Below are 9,560 nucleotides of genomic sequence, written 5' to 3'. Positions count from 1 at the left end.
GTGTATTGTTTACAAGGCAACTTGTACATTGTAAATATTTGAAAATACTTATGTTTTTTCTAAATTAAAAATGTTTGGAATAAAGGGTGGACTTTTTTTTTTTTTTAGAAAAGAGAACGGATTGTCTTGCGTTTCATTTTTAAAATCAAGGGACAAGAGAAAGGGACAATTTCTCATATCCTGCAAGTGTTCCTTCAAATTTAATAAGTTTAATAAGTTTTCCTGTTTTTGTAAAATATACTTTATAGGACTATTAGCTTTTTAGGATTCAGTTTATCCGTCAAACAGAGTTTTATTTTGGTGGGACACGACCCGTAAATGGCTCTTTACACAATAAAGGTTGTCGAGCCCTGATGTAGACAACATCATCTGCTGCATTCAAAAAGACTTTTTGATTAAAAATAATTTATTTACACTCAACATATGTACAGCAGTTAAAACGGCGGCTTTAGATGATAAGATTCTTCTTCTTTCTCTCCCTCTTGTGTTTCCTTCCCTGCACACAGAGAAACAAAAAGATTAACAAAACACTTACCAAAAGAGAAAGAGAGAAAATAAAGTTATTTACATAATTATTGCCCGCCGACCAGTCTGGGTGTTTCTCGGCGTGGATTCTTCTCTCATCCTTTGCCATCCCATAGTATAAATCCTTGTCTGGAGACGACAACTTCCGCCACTGTAGAAACAGGGAAAACAGGTCGTCAAACAAGAGCTTTTCGGACTTGTTCAAATCTGGCTGTGTTCTAGACACTCACCATGTGCCCCAGGATGGTGTTGGTCTCGGCACTATCTTTAGGCTTCATGGTGTTTTTTACCATCTGCCTGTTCTCCCTCATGAACACCATGAAGGCGTTCGCTGGTCTCTTGACGTACGGTCTGGCCCCACAGCATCTGGTGGAACATCAGATCATTGCCATTAGATCTATGTTATGAGTTAAGTGTGCATTTAATTGAATCAAACGTGAGGACTAACGTGGAAGAGCAGGCCTGAGGCGGAGAAGGAGCGCGGCTGGAGGTCTTCTGGATGTTCTGATTGTTGCTAGAATGAAAAGGAAAGTTAATTTCAAGACGATATTTAAGACGTGGAGTTGGATATGAACATGTGTGACACTTACAAAAAGACGAGCGGGCTCATGACTTCCACAGCTGGTCGCGGCTGAACCCAGAACCCTGGGGGGACTCCACTGTTGACCCAAGTCAACCCAGCTGGGACTTGATGGTAGTGCCTTAGTGTGTTCTCTGACAGCACTCGTCCAAACGATGGAACCGTCGTGGCTCCACATTGGAAGGGGTGGGTTTCAGGGGCCGTCGTCATCTTGAACTCTGAGGTCAAGTCTTTCTCTAACTGCTCGACATCAACCTCTTCAATGAGTTTGAGCAAGAGCAGATCGTCTTGAGCAGCAGAGTCCAAATCAGGAGCAGACGGAAGGTCCCCGATCATGGACAGGAACGTGGAGTGGACTGTGTCCGACTCCGTGCTTGGATCAGTCCACTCGGACGAGAAGCTGCTCAGATCGATAGTGACGAGGTCCATTGTTGAAATCATCTGTACAATAGATTATTGATCAGATAAAATATGTTTAAACCAAAATTAAAACATAAACCTTAACTGTTGAAACAACACTTAGGAAACGTGTATTATTGTGATGTTACTAACAATGATCTGTGGTAATAAACTGTACAATAATTGTACTACTTGTACAAATAAATACATTTATATTTATAATATCTCTTGCTGTTTTAATTAACATGTCAAAGTAATTAAGTTACTGCCTAATTCAAACGAGTCATTTACATTTAAATTACATTAAAAGTATTTTTTATTGACGTGTGTGTTGAGTGACGTTGGATCAGTTGTGGGATTGTTAGCAAAAATGTGGCTAAAGCAGAACTAAGATGGACTCAATTGGAAAAGGTGATACTTACCGAAGGTCCGATGCGAAATACGGTAAATCCAGGTGGAAATTACATTTTATATCGCTTCGATAAAGACGCATTAAAGGCCTCGTGTACGTCATCATTGACGCAGGTTCAGGTGTCAGCCAATCAGAAGCGAGCGTTCGTCCACTTGCAGGTGTCATCGCCGTCATGTTTTCGTACATCGGTGAGGACTCGATGTTCCGTGAGTGACCGTTTTTTGTTGTTTATTTGTTTCATTTCTTAAAAGATTTGTTTGTTACCTTCTCTTCGAAGTTTTTGATTCAAGTTTGTACTTGTCACTCGGCTAACACTAAAACTAGCCGTTACACTTGTCAACGTTGACCACGACAACCTTTTTATCCTGTTGAGATCCTTGTGTCGCTACACGGGGAAATAAACATCTCACTATCGTCGATATGGTTTAATTAATCTATCAATTTGGCTTATTATTTTCGAAGCTTATTCGTTTATTTAATCCAACCTCTGTAGCATGACGTTAGCATGTAGCTAAGCTAATGCCGCCTTATTTCACCTAATTTTTCGCCCATGTATCACTCACTACCAGAACCTAGTAGATAAAGGTTAGTTAAGAAACAGCGATTGTAATTGAATTTTGCATTATTACTCGAAAACAACTTATTTAGGAGTAGTTTTCCGTTTTGTTTTTCAAATGGTGTCCAGCAGGGGGCAGTACCTCGGTGTGACGCCAAAGTCTAAACCCAATTTACTTAATTAAATCTTGTTTTTTATTATATTAATGTTTTTGGTGCTGTTTCTTATTGTTAAATAATGTTTGTTTTTTACTATTATTTAAAGAATAGTGTCGCTACTCTCAGTCTGAAACGTGTTATGTCCATAAAGATCATTATTATTAATAATCATTGAGAAGCTCGAAAAGAACATGTGAGGAAAGATCGTATTCGGTAAAAAGTTTTTATGTATCTATTACACATTTTTACATCATTTGGCTGCAGCAAACATAGATTAAAAATGTAAAATTACTTCATTTTCAATTTTAAGTAGAGAAACCAAACAGGAACACAACAAATTAGAACCGATTGAAGATCCAAATGTTTTTTTTCATAAAATAAGAATAACTAAACATGAGGTAAAAGTTGTTTTTGTTGAGAAGAAATGTCTATTTTCTGTTTTGTATTTACTTAATTATCCATTTACCATGAAACCTGAAAATTGAATCTTGTTTTTAATCATATTCCTTTTTGGTGCTGTTCTGGGTGCTGCTGCTCTCCTGCAGAAGATCCTGGAGGTGGATATAAATCTGCCGGTGGTGAAGGTCGAGCAGATGACCCGCCGCTCCTGATTCCATTTCTGGCGTCAGTCTCACAAGCTTAGTTTGAACGTCAGTCTGAACAGCTAGTAGATGCTTTTCAAGGTTCGTATCATCTTTCACTTCCATCCCTTTGAACTGTTGATCCACAAATGTGTCAATGACTTTAATTTCCTCCTTAGGATCTTCATCATCTGATAGTAGAAATCCTTGTCCTGCGACGACAACTTCCGCCACTGTATAAACAGGAAAACAGGTCGTCAAACAAGAGCTTTTCGGACTTGTACAAATCTGGCTGTGTTTTAGACACTCACCATGTGCCCCAGGAGGGTGTTGGTCTCTGCATCTTCAGGCTTCATCGTGTTTTTCACTTTCTCCCTGTTCTCCCTCATGAACACCATGAAGGCGTTCGGTGGTCTCTTGACATAGGGTTTTCTGGCCCCACAGCATCTGGTGGAACATCAGATCATTGCCATTAGATCTATGTTATGAGTTAAGTGTGGGTTGTTGCTGGAATGAGATAGAAAAATGATATTTAGAATCAGAATTAATATTAAAAAATGTACAAAAAGGAGACAAAACTTGTGTGACACTTGGAACATTCTGGAGACACAAACACGAAGAAGGTCATGAACAGCTACTACATCAACAGTTGACAGTTGATCAGCCACTGCTGTTGGAAAACAACGTGTTGTTCGTACGTGTTTCCATGTAAGAAGGGATGAATCATCATCGGTGGAAGCTGCACCCAGAACCCCGGGGGGGGGCCAACGTCGATCCATCTCCCTCCTGTCTGGACCGGATAGTTCTGCCCGACAGCACCGGTGGCTCCAGGGCCTCGACTTCATCGAGGAGTTTCATCAACTCCTCAAAGTCAATTTGAGGAGCAGAGTTGGAATCTGACGGAAGATCCCCGAATATTTCCTGGAGCGTTGAGGGTCCACGCCGGAGAGAAACTGCTCGGATTCGGAACAACGAAGTCCATCGTGGAAATCATCCGTGTAATAGTTTGAAAATGTCATTTATAATTCTTTAATAAATACTCTGAGCAGAAACGTGTCTTTACCTTCTTCAGACGTCTGGAGATACAAGGTGTAAAATACTCTGTTGAACCTGAGATGAAGACAGAAAAAGAAATTTAAAATATATTGCCAATGGCTCATAAATTAAAGTGTAAGGTGCTAATTTGACAAGGTTTATATTTAACACTTAATGAACAAACAGTTGAGAGCAGCTAGAAATGCAGTATATGTTGTCAGGTGCATTATTATGGGCTGTTTATGATCCAATCCACTGATAAAAATCGAAATATTATGTGGATTAACACAAAAAACAATGGATAAATATTTATTATTACAGTTCACGTCATTTTGAAAATATATTAGGCTAATAATTCAATCACATGACTTGTTTAATGTTGTTTTTTTATTTTAAAGTAATCAACTTGAATTAATTTTGACACACTTACAGTCTTTATAGTTTATTTCAACCTAATACTGGGGAAATTGACCATTTACAGTAAATAAACACATACAGTGGATCTTTATTGATAAATAAGTACAAATAAGTTTCAGATCAAATATTTTTTAACCAAAATTAAAACATAAACCTTAACTGTTGAAACAACACTTTCTAGGCAACATGTATTATTGGAATGTTACTAACAATGATCTGGGGTAATAGACTGTACAATTATTTTCCTACTTGTACAAATAAATACATTTATATTTATAATATTTCTTGCTGTTTTAGTTAACATGTCAAAGTAATAAAGTTATTGCGTAATTCAAACGATTCATATACATTCAAAATCACATTAAAAGTAGTTTTTATTGACATGTGTGTTGAGTGACGTTGGATCAGTTGTGGGATTTTTTAGCAAAAAAGTGCCTAAAGCAGAACTAAGATGGACTCAATTGGAAAAGGTGATACTTACCGAAGGTCTGATGCATTTTATATCACGTTGACACAATAAAGGCCTCCTTCACACTCCCTTTAGCTAAATAACGGACACACACAGCTTGCTGCTCGGTGTTGCCATCTCTAGCCTCAAATCTGCAGGTGGGGTAGTTTAAAGTAACTTACTACGTCAACCAGGTGTCACCTCTCAGTGTCTACTCTCTGTGACATCTCTCTCTGAAGCCCATCAACTTCCATCTCTCTGCCTCTGCACTCCGCTCCACTTAGTCTGAAGCAACATGAAAACATTACTGTTTATTAACGTACAAATATGTACATAGTTCAAATTTTTTATGGTCTTCAGTTTTCCCATGGAACTATAATAACAGTTTTTTAGTGATTAAAAGACATGGTTTGTTTGTCTAGACAAAGTGGAACAACAGTTACTGGGAGAGATGAAAGTTGATGAGCAAAAGCGGAGGTGAGTTGACTATCAATGAATGATGTCCCAATGTTTTCCTTCTTTTTTTTGCGTCAGTCATTTGATTTTGAATATCGATGGCAGAAATCTAAAACTTCCCATATGAGGAAAAAAGAAAAAACTGTCAGTTTCTTACAGAATGCATTTTGATCAGGTGACTTTTTGTCACAAGGAAGGATGGGATAACTTTGTAAACAGAGCAGCTTTCGCTGTTATTATAATTCCATGGGAAAACTGAAGACCATAAAAAATGTGAACTATGTACATATTTGTATATTTATAAACAGTAATATTTTCATGTTGCTTCAGACTAAGTGGTAGTGCAGAGGCAGAGAGATGGAAGTTGATGGGCTTCAGGGAGAGATGACACAGAGAGTAGACACTGAGAGGTGACACCTGGTTGAAGTAGTAAGTTACTTTAAACTACGCCACCTGCAGATTTGAGGCTAGAGATGGTATATATATACCATATATATATGGTATATATACTTTTAATGTAATTTAAATGTATATGAGTCGTTTGAATTACGCATTAACTTAATTACTTTGACATGTTTATTAAAACAGCAAGAGATATTATAAATATAAATGTATTTATTTGTACAAGTAGGAAAATAATTGTACAGTTTATTACCATAGATAGATCATAGTAACATCACAATAATACATGTTGCCTAGAAAGTGTTGTTTCAACAGTTAAGGTTTATGTTTTAATTTTGGTTAAAAAATATTTGATCTGAAACTTATTTGTACTTATTTATCAATAAAGATCCACTGTATGTGTTTATTTACTATAAATGGTCAATTTCCCCAGTATTAGGTTGAAATAAATTATAAAGACTGTATGTGTGTCAAAATGAATTCAAGTTGATTACTTTAAAATAAAAAAACAACATTAAACAAGTCATGTGATTGAATTATTAGCTTAATATATTTTCAAAATGACATCTGAACTGTAATAATAAATATTTATCCATTGTTTTTTGTGTTAATCCATGTAATATTTAGATTTTTATCAGTGGACTGGATCATAAACAGCCCATAATAATGCACCTGACAACATATACTGCATTTCTAGCTGCTCTCAACTGTTCATTCATTAAGTGTTAAATATAAACCTTGTCAAATTAGCACCTTACACTTTAATTTATGAGCAGCTGGCAATATTTTTAATTTCCTTTTTCTGTCTTCATCTCAGGTTCAACAGAATATTTTACACCTTGTATCTCCAGACGTCTGAAGAAGGTAAAGACACGTTTCTGCTCAGAGTATTTATTAAAGAATTATAAATTACATTTTCTAACTATTTCACAGATGCTTTCCACGATGGACTTCGTTGTTCCGAATCCGAGCCGTTTCTCTCCGGCGTGGACCGATCCCAGCGAAGAGTTGGACACTGTCCTCTCAACGCTCCAGGAAGTGTTCGGGGATCTTCCGTCAGATTCCAACTCTGCTCCTCAAATTGACTTTGAGGAGTTGATGAAACTCCTCGATGAAGTCGAGGCCCTGGAGCCACGAAAAGACTCGACCTCCGGACTTGTCGACACGACAACGTACGACATCAACCCGCTACAATGTGGAGCCCGACAGTGCCGTGTCGTATAGACCGGTGCTGTCGGAGAACACTGTCGGGCAGAACCATCCGGTCCAGACAGGAGGGAGATGGATCGACGTTGGCGCCCCCCCGGGGTTCTGGGTGCAGCTTCCACCGATGATGGCTCATCCCTTCTTACATGGAAACACGTACGAACAACACGTTGTTTTCCAACAGCAGGTCAGTGGCTGATCAACTGTCAACTGTTGATGTAGTAGCTGTTCATGACCTTCTTTGTGTTTGTGTCTCCAGAATGTTCCAGCAGTGCCAACCATGAACCCTCTCGCCTTTTTGCAAGTGTCACACAAGTTTTGTCTCCTTTTTGTACTATTAATTCTGATTCTAAATATCATTTTTCTATCTCATTCCAGCAACAACCAGAACGTCCAGCCGACCTCCGGCTTCGCTCCTTCTCTTCCTCCGGCCTGCACTTCCCAGTTAGTTCTCTCGCTTTTTTTACTTTTCCAAAAATGCAACCTTCACTCATAAAATTGATCTAATGTTGTCAATGATCTGATGCGGTTGTGGCAAAAAACCACCCTACGTCAAGAGACCCTGAACGCCTTCATGGTGTTCATGAGGGAGAACAGGGAGAAAGTGAAAAACACGATGAAGCCTAAAGATAGTGCCGAGACCAACACCATCCTGGGGCACATGGTGAGTGTCTAGAACACAGCCAGATTTGAACAAGTCCCAAAAGCTCTTGTTTGACGACCTGTTTTCCTGTTTCTACAGTGGCGGAAGTTGTCGTCTCCAGACAAGGATTTTTACTATGGGATGGCAAAGGATGAGAGAAGAATGCACGCCGAGAAACACCCAGACTGGTCAACGGGCAACAATTATGTAAATAACTTTATTTTCTCTCTTTCTCTTTTGGTAAGTGTTTTATTAATCTTTTTGTTTCTCTGTGTGCAGGGAAGGAAACACAAGAGGGAGAGAAAGAAGAAGAATCTTATCATCTAAAGCCGCCGTTTTAACTGCTGTACATATGTTGAGTGTAAATAAATTATTTTTAATCAAAAAGTCTTTTTGAATGCAGCAGATGATGTTGTCTACATCAGGGCTCGAGAGCCTTTATTGTTTATAGAGCCATTTACGGGACGTGTCCCGCCAAAATAAAACTCTGTTTGACGGATAAACTGAATGCTAAACAGCTAATAGTCCTATAAAGTATATTTTACAAAAACAGGAAAGAAAATTATGAACTAATAAATGGTCTGTTTTAAACATGTAGCATGTGTCTGAAAGTTTAACTCTTTATACTCCAGAAAACATTTGGGACAAATTAAAAAAATTAAAATAAAAAGCTAATGCTAGTGGCAGAGCTACTTCTAACTTCTAAACAATCAACTACTTATTCTAAACGTTTAAAAATGGTGCAGAAATTAAAAGAGAAATCTGGGGCCATCTTGTTACAAAGAAGTAGACGTTTCCCTCGTTTATGAGTTTAAATATACACTAAAAGTTCAACAGAGGTCCCGTATAAAGAGCTAGCAAGCTAAATGCTAAGTGGCTAACTCTTAATCCAGGACTGTCATATTTTAAGATAAATTAATAAAATAAATAGGAAACTATTTTTATGGACCATGACTGGAATGTGGGGCCATTCCCGGTCCTTCAGAGGGCTTTTCCTCTCCTCCTTTTCCCTGCAGCGGTGATTCTCAGCGGACGTGTTTACAGTAACTTCTGCTTCTGAAGTCTTCGCCAACTCGTCTCGGTTCAGCCATCATTCATAGTAAATAAAAACAAGGAAACAAGTTGGCTGAGAAGGCAGTACATCTTACATTGATGACGTCCAGGTATTGTTCTAGAACGGTGCGTCAATAACAACATTCATTTGACACCTCGGCACATGACATTAGAACTCCTGTTTTTCTTAATGATAATCTTTTAAACTGACTCAACAAGAGAATTTATCTTGTTTTGTAAACAAATGCATAGTATGTTGTGGCCGGCAGCTACACTTTAGGGACACTTGGCGGCGCCAGAAGCAATATTTTAAACCTTATGTATTTTCCCTTTTTAATAAGACTGTGCTTTGAGCAGTAAGATATTCCAAAAGACAGACTTGAACTTGATTTTTAGACCAAGGAAACTAATAAAACTTCAATTTGAAGGCACACGGGCAGGATATGGGACATTTTCCCTTTCTCTTGATTTTAAAAATGAAATGCAAGACAACCCGTTCTCTCTTCTAAAAAAAAAAATATTGTGGCCTCATGAGCAAGAACAAAAATTAATTAAAATTTCAAGGGATTAATCTGCAGTATTGCAAGAAGAAAACATGAGTAGGGGACACTTTGATTTCTCTTAACGTATCGTTCAGAATACTTTTCACCGTCTGTCGGTCCTCCCTGGAGATGTTTGTCTTGAGTTTC

The 9,560-nt window shown here is 38.0% G+C and overlaps 1 long non-coding RNA gene across 1 annotated transcript; it reads left to right on the top strand.

The window, feature by feature from the left end:
• Positions 1-2,391: 2,391 nt before the first annotated feature.
• On the top strand, positions 2,392-3,718 carry LOC148071609 (uncharacterized). The gene is made up of 2 exons (XR_015712790.1): positions 2,392-3,313; positions 3,391-3,718. It is a non-coding gene; the product is annotated as an uncharacterized LOC148071609 (long non-coding RNA).
• The last annotated feature ends 5,842 nt before the right edge of the window (positions 3,719-9,560 follow it).

Source organism: Callionymus lyra, chromosome 9 (assembly GCF_982586985.1).
Source record: "Callionymus lyra chromosome 9, fCalLyr1.hap1.1, whole genome shotgun sequence".
Taxonomy (NCBI): Eukaryota; Metazoa; Chordata; class Actinopteri; order Syngnathiformes; family Callionymidae; genus Callionymus; species Callionymus lyra.
This window is presented reverse-complemented; position numbering and strand designations above follow the sequence as displayed.